We start from the raw sequence: 9,884 nt of genomic DNA on the forward strand, positions 1-9,884 counted from the left end.
GAGACTTCTTACAAACTAACCAGCAAAATCACAGCAGATTTCACCCTCACTGAGCCTCACAGCTCCTTGTGCTGACCAGACTGGCTGGGCTCCAGCCCTGCCTACAGGAGCCATCGTGAACTTCCTCCGTTCACACTGCCTAGCCAAGGTGAGACAAGAGCTGGATGGGGAGGAGGGGAGAGGAAGGAGTAGAAGAAGACAAGGAACTGGGTGGGAAGGGGAGACGGGAAGCTGGGGAGAGGGAAGGGAAGAAGGACACTGAGGTGTGAGGGGGAAGACTGCGAATTGTTGAGTAATAAGACTGGGTCTGGCATCCAGGAAGGGATGAGAGTCAGGGAACAGGGAAATGAGATCGTACAAGGAGACAGAGACTGATCGAGCAAGGAGACTAGGACTGGGAACCAGAATGGGGGGGATGGGTCTGACGAGGAGGTGGGGGAAGCAGGGGTGGAACTTGGACAAGGAGCCAGGGAGGGGGTGGGGTGGGCCAACTGGGATTGGATGAGGAGCACAGAATGCCAGGTGCAATGGGAGCACGGCAGGGATGATTGGAGGCCCGGGGTGCAGGGGGGAACAAATTGCACAAGGAGCTGGAAAGAAGGGTCAGTGACTGGGTCTGGTAGGAGTGTGGGGGAGAATGGGACTCGGAGGGGGAGCGTAGGATTGGCTGTGCAACCTTAATTTGGCCCCCTTGTGTGTATGCCTCATGGTAGTCGTTAATTACACGATCACGTACTGTTTCTTCCATGGGACCCCTGCCTCGTTCAGCACAGGACAGTGCTTCAGGGAGGGATCAGGGCTGTGTTGTCTGTAAAACCCTGCCTCGTTTGTCACAGATGTTGAAAGCTGTGCAGGGGCATTTGCTTGAGTGGCCAAGTCTCAAGGGTGCAGAGCACTAGCTTTTGCTTGAAAGAAGTCAAAGGGGAGCTCAAAAGGCAGGGTGCCCAGGTGGTGCCTTGGCAGCTGGGCAGGGCATGGGGCCAGGGGACTGCAGGAAGAGAAAGGAGGGTCTCATGGTAAAGGCTGCTGGATGCTTCACTGAAGAGCTGGAATTTTTCTCTGCCCCAGAATTGCTGTGTGATGCTGGGCAAGATGCTTAAACTGAACTTCTCCCGGGTGGTCGCTGGTGGTGTGTTCCTCGTTTTCTGGTGCCTGACTGGAGACCCTGGGCTCTCCTTTGCAGCAGGGCTGGGCACTCACAGCCGCAACTGAAGTCGCTGGGAGCTGTGCTTTGAATATAGGAAGGGCTAGATAACAGTAAATACTCTGAAAAATCCGGTCCTCGGTGCTTCAAATTGGGCACCCAAAACGAGTGGATGATTTTGACCTTAATCTGCATCCCTTCCCCCTTCTGTAAAATGGGAATCATACCACCCCTCCCCTCAAGGGGTGTCGTGAAAGTAATTCGGTTTTGTGACACGCTCGGGTACCACATCAATGAGCACCATAGAGAGGTCCCTGCGGGAATTAATAAATCGTTTGAATCGTGTGCAGTAAATAAAGCCTGGAGTCACACACACAACGATGAGGCTAAAACAAAAGATCAAATAGCTGCTTATTATGCAAGCACCATCCATGCTCCTGCCCCTTTAAAATGCCTGGAGGACCAAACTCCATGGAATAGCCCTGTGTCCACTTAAAGCAAAGGCAGAATGCTGGTGTGGCAGGTTTAAAGTGTCAGGAGAGCTGAAAGTTTATATAAGGCTCTGTAAACATTTCATCTACTCCTCCTCCTGCCTCGGAGATCTTACAACTGCTGGATGAATCAAGGAAACTCCTGGTGAAACAAGTGATAGGATTTCAAATATATTCCACCCCCACCTGCTGGAATCATCCTTCCAGCCAAGGAGACCTGGCTGGGCAGCATCTCTCTCAACCAATGCCATTTTTAATTGCCTGTAGAGGTCACTCTTGAGAGATACACAGCTCTCCTTTCTTGGAGGGAGCGGGAGCTCTTGGCATCTTACCTGCTGTGTTGAATTCCATGTGACATCTACTCCTACATAACCACAGCGTAAACCCTTGCTTCTTCTGAGCGCCTGAGATACGGAAAAGGAACGCCGGGCTTGGCAAAATCAGCATTTGTCTCTAGGAGCAGGAAAATGAACCCACCCACCCACCACGGTCCAAGAGGTCAGATAACACACACTGAGGAAAAAGGGGCTTGTGCAGAACCCAGGGCAGAAGGAGCTTTTAATTTCCATTCCTTTTCTGTGGTGTTTTGCATTTTGTAGCCTCCTCATTTTGCTGGATCACGCAGGCATGCCGGCGGAGAAGGGACCAGAGCATTCGCAGACCTGCACACCCAGGACTGGGGTCAGTTTGCAGGGCTCAGGAGCTGGGTTTGGAAGCTGCTGTGTTGGACTGAGTCTCATGCAAGCACAGAGTTTCTGCCAGGTAACAAAGGCTGATGGTGTCTGGGAGGAAGTTTTGGTCAAGGAGGGAAGGGTTGCTCTGAGGTAGGCAGTGGGACACCAGCCAGCACTGTGGTTTCTGCTGGGCACGAGACATATGAAATGCACTGAGAAAATTCTGTATATATTTTTTGTTCTCTCTTAGCAGCTTAGCAATAAGTAGCTCTGCTCTTGTGGCTGCCTCGGATTCCACATCCAACCCACCCTTCCCACAGCTGCTGAGTTACCTCCAAAGTAAACGGGCCTTCGCAGATGGTTCCATCTGTGCCATTAGCGATCAGTAACATGCCATGTGTCCTGTTGGCGAGTGTAATGAAGGAAAATCCCATGCACAGCCAAAGCAGGATGATATACGGCAGGATCTGTACACATTTTGGTTGTGGGCAGATCTTTGGTTATTTGTACTGCAGTCATGGGCCAGGACCCTATTGTGCCAGGTGTACAAACATAGAACAAAAAGACAGTCGCTACCCTAAATATGCAGTGTAGTTGTAGCTGTGTCAGTCCCAGGATATTAGAGAGACAAGGTGGGTTGTTGTGACCAACTTCTGTTGGTGAGAGAGAGAAGCTTTTGAGCCACACAGGGCTCTTCTTCAGGGCTGGGAAAGGTACTCCTAGCATCCCGGCAAAATGCAAGGGGGAACAGATTGTTTAGCATGAGTAGTTAGCGCACACTGTCAGGGACCGTTCAAGGTAGAGTGGCCCGTTAGTCAGATGGGGAAGAGGAAACAGGCTGTAATATCTATTGTTAAAAGGGGAAAACACCTGAATTTTAGAGTGTGTGTCTCTGTGTTGTTCCTTATCGATCAATCCAGGATTTTATAACCGCTCCATCATTGCATAATCTGAGCGCTCCAACTGCCCGGGTTTCAGCATCCAGTTTTTAAGCACAGCAGCATTGCATGGTCAGTCTCTCTCTCTCTCTCTCTCCAATAATTTCTTCTTTAGTCACGAGCGGTGGGAGGGATAGCTCAGTAGTTTGAGCATTGGCCTGCTAAACCCAGGGTTGTGAGTTCAATCCTTGAAGGGGCCATTTGGGATCTGGGGCAAAAATTGGGGATTGGTCCTGCTTCGAGCAGGGGGTGGGACTAGATGACCTCCTGAGGTCCCTTCCACCCCTGATATTCTATGATTCTAGGGTCCCCCGTATCCTGTGAAAAACCTTAGTGCTAGCTCCAGCTCTCTCCTCCCCTTTGTCCGTTGCTCACACACTAATTTTCTCCAGCCAAGTTCGTTGGGGCTGAAACTTCAAACTTGGGAGCTTTAAATATTTTGCCCCTTTCACCACAAAATTCGACTTCTCTTCAGCTCCTAGTTTTGTGAACCCAGGCAACAGGATTAAATGCAGATAGTTCCCAAACACACACACGAGAACTTCTCCCCATCACAGGTGCAGGAATGTTGTGGGCAGCCAAACTAGCGAGTGTCTCCAAACAAGTTCTCCTCTTTGGATTTGGGTGCCGGGGTGGAGCACAGACCTAGTGAGCTGGAAAATTCTTTGATGTGTGTTGGCTGAAATGAAACCATGACTGTGAAATAACAAGTCTTCTGCCAAGCTGGTGTTATAAGCAACATGTAAAAGAAATGAAACATCAGGGAAATCTTTAAGGTACAAATACAGTGTTGGTTATTTTTGTTTTATTATTTGCATTCTGGTGGCACCTCGCAGCGCCTGGCAAAGTCACCTCATTGTGCGAGGTGCTGCACTGAGGAAGAGAAGTGACTAGCTCAAGGTCACCCCTAGGTCAGTGCCTGAGCCAGGAACGGAATCTAGGTGTCCTGGGTTGCCGTCCTGTGTCCTGTCCACTGATGCTGTATGTCTGTGTTATACCAATAAAATAAAAACCAGCAGGATCTTATTAAAAGGAAAAAGGCAAAATACCACATTTATTGTGAATACAGAAAGACTCATAGTAAGCAGTTAGTTATAGCTATAACATTCCATTCAATTTCATATTTATTCACACATTCATACACACACACACAGGTTCTGCAAGGTTGTGATCATAGTTACCAGCCTTAGAGTTGCTCATGCCAAGCCACTGGCCAGGTGGCCTGGACATGAGGAGAGAGCAGGGCCTTGTCAGATGCTCATCTGATGCTCCTGGAAGTTGGTTTGCAGAATCAGACCCCAAAGTTCTCACTTTCTAGAGTCTATTTTTATAGGAATTTCTTCCTATGCCAGTCTATGGGAATTGCCTCATCAAGCTGTTGCTGAATCAATCAGCAGATGGCACATTCCTGACGGCTCCGTGCTGCCAGATGTTATCTTGTTCTTTGGTTCTCCCATTCTTGAGGCTGTTGGGTGGATTCCAGTCTGCCCTCCGGGGGTCCTCTGGTTATTACCACTTGACGCCTTCTTCAGCCGATGGACACTGGATTCTTAGGCTGGCACCTCCCTGATCATTCAGTTATTATCCACATCAAGCATCCATCCACATACATCCTCTATCTCTATTTTAATCACAATTGTTAATACAACAAAAGGGCAGGGAGTCTCTGGGTGCTGTTTCTGTTGTTACAGAGTATTGCTTTGAGTCTCTCTCTGTGTGAATTGCTTTGAGAACAGACTGTCTTAGAATGTACTAACGCAATTAGCAGCTTGCAAGTTTCACACATAGAGGGAGAGAAACAGTACCAAAAACCAAGAGACCTCTTCATTAGTAATACCCTGGAATTGAAACTCTGGGGAATCAAACTCATTTGTGATTTTAATACAGCACTTCTTTAATATGATCCAACATCTGCACCCATCCCGGAGCGAACTGTGTGCGAACATGTTTGGGTGGGTGCCCTGTAACACACTGGCTTCCTGGAGAATTATTAGCTACACCAAATTAGACTTTAGCCCTTGGTTCTGGGCTCCATTTATTGTCCAAATGACCACGAACTCACAAAAGAAAAACAAAACTTCCAGCTGGGGCTTTCTACCCAGTCATGACTCCCGGGGCTTTCCACCTGGAATCTGCCTTCCTCGGGGACTTATTGCAGGAGTCTGTCCCTTCCTGCAGCTTCTCCCTGCAGTGCCCCCTCAATTGAGTCACTTCCTGGTTGTTATAATCACTTCCTCCCTTTTCTGCTGGGTCTGATAATCGACCATGGCTGGTTGATCCCAGGCCATTGGCCCTTAAAGAGTCAATCCCACCTGTTATATGCCCCCACTCACCACGCAAGTGTGTCATAAAATCTGTACTGCTGTGAGTTAAAGGAGATTCTCCAAGTGGGCAGGGGCCAGCTTTAGAAGCAGGATGGTGAGGTTTATATCCTGTGAAGTTCTGAATGATGTGGCATGCAGCAGATTGATTCCTGTGAAGTCCTAGGTCGTCACATATTTGTTGTAGTCTGATAGGGCACCCGGCTGCTATAACAAAAGGCCCAGAATACTGAGACTAAAACGTGTGTTTATCTTGGGAGAATGGGGATGTTCTAAAACAAAATGAAATAGGGGCAAACAGCTTAACTTGCTTTAAGATTGAGCTCGATAAACTTATGAGTGAGTTGCCTGCGGTGGTGGGGAACTATGCTTGGTAGCCCTGGAGGGTCCCTTCTGTCTTATGTTCCTAAGATCTCATGCTTCAGGGCTTCAGATGGTCAAATGTAGGAGTCAGGAAGGTATATTTTCCCCTCCAATGTATTCTGGGTTTTTTGTTTGTCTCCTTCCCCTGCAGCATGGGGCATGGGCTACTTGCTGGGATCATCTGGGCATATATCCCTTAATCAATACCCTGGCATGACGGGGCCTCAGGCATGGGTCCACCTTGCTCCCTCCTGTTTCCTGCCTGTGGTACACACAGAACAGCCTCCCGAGGCCGGTAATAGTTCGCTTTCATTCCAGTTGTTGGGCCTGGTGTAGAGGTGACGGGGTGTTGGTTGATGGTCTGTGATCTGGTGGTCCCCTCTGGTCTTATTCTGACTAGAAGGCTGGGTGGCTGGCTGGACAAGCAACAGCTGCTTGTTTGGGCTGCAGTGTAAAGCAGCCCTCCCCATATCTATATCGATCTGTTTACAGTTCCTCTTCTGCTGCCAATTGCATGTTGCTAACTGACCTTGATGAGATAGGCAGATCTACAAAGAACTAATCTTCTGCCTCCGCCCCAGGCATTTATTGCACCCTTTCATCTCAGGCTGGTTTGGTTATGGGGTAGGGCAGTATTTTCCTCGTGTGAAAGATCTCTCCCTTCCCTGTCTCATCCTGTTCCCCATCGACTGTCTAGTTGTGGTTGCTTGGCCAGAGCTCCCTTCGGAACTCTGGCTCTCCTCTGTAACGGGAAGAGAGTTTATTTATTGAATGGGGCGAGGCAGCCCCTCATCTACCCCAAACCTGGAACTGATTGTGCTGCTGATGCAACACTCCCAGCACCAATCAGCTTAGGGGCACGTGGGACTAAGAATCCAATTTAGGACTACCCCTGGGCAAGCCAGTGCATGTCCCCGTGGTCGTGGGCAGTGTTCATGTGCTCTGCACATTTTAATCCAGCAACCAAAGGAGGTAATTAACTGAAAGTTCTATTGCAGATGGGTTAACTCAAACTCCTAACTACCCTTGCTGTGTTCTGATTGGTTAGAAGAGCCAATAAATGTTAAGATTATTGTTGCAATTAATGTTCTATCTTGCACCTGTGTTCAGTTAAGACTGGTGATGATAGATATGCAGAAGAGCTGGGAACTGCTAGAAAGAAGCAGTTTCTACAAGGTGAGGAAGCTGCTGTTCAAGCTCTAAACTATTCGTTAGCTTCTTCCTTCAAGGAGCTAAGCATTTTGTTAAGATGTTCAAATTGGTGTTGTGTTTTTTCATTACTAAACAAACAACATTTTAAGCCATTGGGGGACAGTTGGCTGTGGGTTGTGTGTGTGTGTTTGTTTTTACCAGCACTGGAGACCTATTTTTGTTTACATTTTGAAATCCTAAGAATGTTTCTGAGGTGAGTTAACATTTTTGGCTTTTGCCAAAGGAAATTACTTTCTGCTTTAACTGTGTGCCATAGGCTCTGTACTGCCAAGGAGATTCTCCTTTAGCTCAAATGATGTGGTCCTATGTTTTTTGGAGTAGGAGAATCTTAGATCCATCACGACTGCTGATGTGAAATTCTGCCTGTATAAATGATACCTCTAAAGGGTTTTCTTGGCAATGAATTTGTTACTACTTAGCTTTTTTTAACAGCAAAATTCTCCTAAACTTAAATCCATGGAACTGCACAGATATAACAAGATAAAAACTGAGCTTGTAATGTTCCTTTGTCTCTCCATAGACAGGGATCTGTTACTGAATAATTCCTCCACAGTAGGATTTGCCTATCTTTTTTCACAGAGTGGACCACATCTTAATATAAATTATCTCATGAATCCTTCTCATCCCCCTCAAATCACATAAGAGACTTTCCCCTTCCCCTGGCAATCATAGAACAAGAGCCCGGTGAATCTGTGGATATCCACTATACGTCCACGGACCACATTTGTGGATCGCAGATCGGATACGGATAACGCAGGGCTCTATTTATAACACCACTGTGACACCTACAGCAGTCGCTTCTGTGGGGAAAGTGACAGCAGGAAAGCTGGAAACAGGCGAGATAAGATCATGGGATCAGCTGGTTCTCTGTGGGCCCACAGCAATTCACAAACTTCTGCTCTCAGATTAATTCTCCTTCACCGTGGGATTCTTCTCAGCCAATAAAAGCGTGAGGTTAGGCCTCTTTAATTTCTCTCCTTCTGGCAAGAATGGCAAACTGGCCACTTAAATAGCTGCTCTCTCTAGTTCTTTGCATCCTTGGCTCGATGTGTAGTTCGATGGGTTCTCCTTTCGTTTCCCAGCACTTGCTCGTGTTTTGGAAGGATGTCAGTAAAGAATTGTGCAGTGCTGAATATTTCTCGATGCCAGAGTGTGGGTGCAGGGATTTCTTTCCTGCATTGAGAGGCGACATTGCCTTGCATACATTCTTGCTTGCTTTTAAGTTCTAAAGGAAAGGGGTTTGTGCCCATACGGAAGAGGTGTGGCTCTTGGGGGCTACCTGCATAGTTAAGCTTAATGAGAGACATCAGACCTTGGGGCATCCATGCATAACCAACCCCCTACCACACTGGGTCATCAGCAGGATTTTTAAACCCAGGATTGTTCAGCACCACAGCACTGTCCTCCACTATGTGTGCTAAAGCAGCAATTTAGCTCCCTCATTCTATTAGTTGCTAGCAGTAGTAGGCAGTTATCCTCCAGTGGATCAGCTACTTTCGTGGCACACTACACATTCTTTGCCAATGTGTTTGCATATGCAATTTAATTTTGAGCACTTACCCCTTTTTTGCTCTTGGAAGGAATCCTTCCGGGAAAGGCAGCTGTGTGCAGTAGGTTTTAGCGTGCACAGAATGAAGCTGTTTAGGAATGAGTATCTTTATGAATCACTAATACCCTTCCCCAAGATTTCTGGACTTATCTGTTTCCCTGAATAATTTTTGCTTTAAGGTTTTTTGCTTTCCTCCTTATCCCTCCATCGGTCTTGTTTCTACATAGGCTTTGCCCTAATTACAGCCAGAAGCTGATATTATCTGTTGATCACCTTTTACATTGTTGCACAGCATTGTTTGTGCATTTTTAGTGCAGTCTTTTTTAGCACCTCGCACGTGAGCTTTACTTGTGTTCCTGATTTGGATTAGCTTGAAAGGGACTTTGAATAAACATAACTACTCGGTGTTGAAAAGAAACAAACAACCCCCAAAACAAATCCTGAAGAAGGAAGAAGAAAAATTATGGGAGCTGCTGTTGATAGGTTGTTACTTCGGTTTGAATGGCCAACCTGTTTCTTTTGTGACCTGCAGAACAGTGCTGGGGAGGAACCATCGACGGGTGCCAAAAGTATAAGTGAGGGTGGAAAATGCTGAGTCTAGATCCTGTACCCAGTCTTGTGTTAAGCCCCTTAATTGAGGGAAGGGAAAGCAAGCGCACAATGGACCCATGTGGGACCCATATGCAACTCACGAGGGTCCAAGAGGACAAGGTATTTTATTGAGCAATAAAAACAAGTGTGGCCTTTAAGAGTAGCGAGTGTTGGTTGTTTCATCTAGCCTGGTGATTGGGACTATCTGTGAACTTCACTTCCTAGTTAATCAGGGCCATCCAACCTCGGTTAACTAATAATAAGGCGCTGTGCAAAATTAGCTCTCGGAGTTGGAACGGAGAGAAGAGTTGAAACCTCTGCCAAAAAAGGACGTAGGGGTTACAGTGGACAAGAAGATGGATATGAGTCAACCGTGTGCCCTTGTTGCCAAGAAGGCCAATGGTATTTTGGGATGTATAAGTAGGGGCATTGCCAGCAGATCGAGGGACGTGATCGTTCCCCTCTATTCAACACTGGTGAGGCCTCGTCTGGAGTACTGTGTCCAGTTTTGGGCCCCACACTACAAGAAGGATGTGGAAAAATTGGAAAGAGTCCAGCGGAGGGCAACAAAAATGATTAGGGGACTGGAACACATGAGTTA

The sequence above is a fragment of the Lepidochelys olivacea genome (genome assembly GCF_965140295.1).
Source record: "Lepidochelys olivacea isolate rLepOli2 genome assembly, chromosome: 18".
Taxonomy (NCBI): Eukaryota; Metazoa; Chordata; order Testudines; family Cheloniidae; genus Lepidochelys; species Lepidochelys olivacea.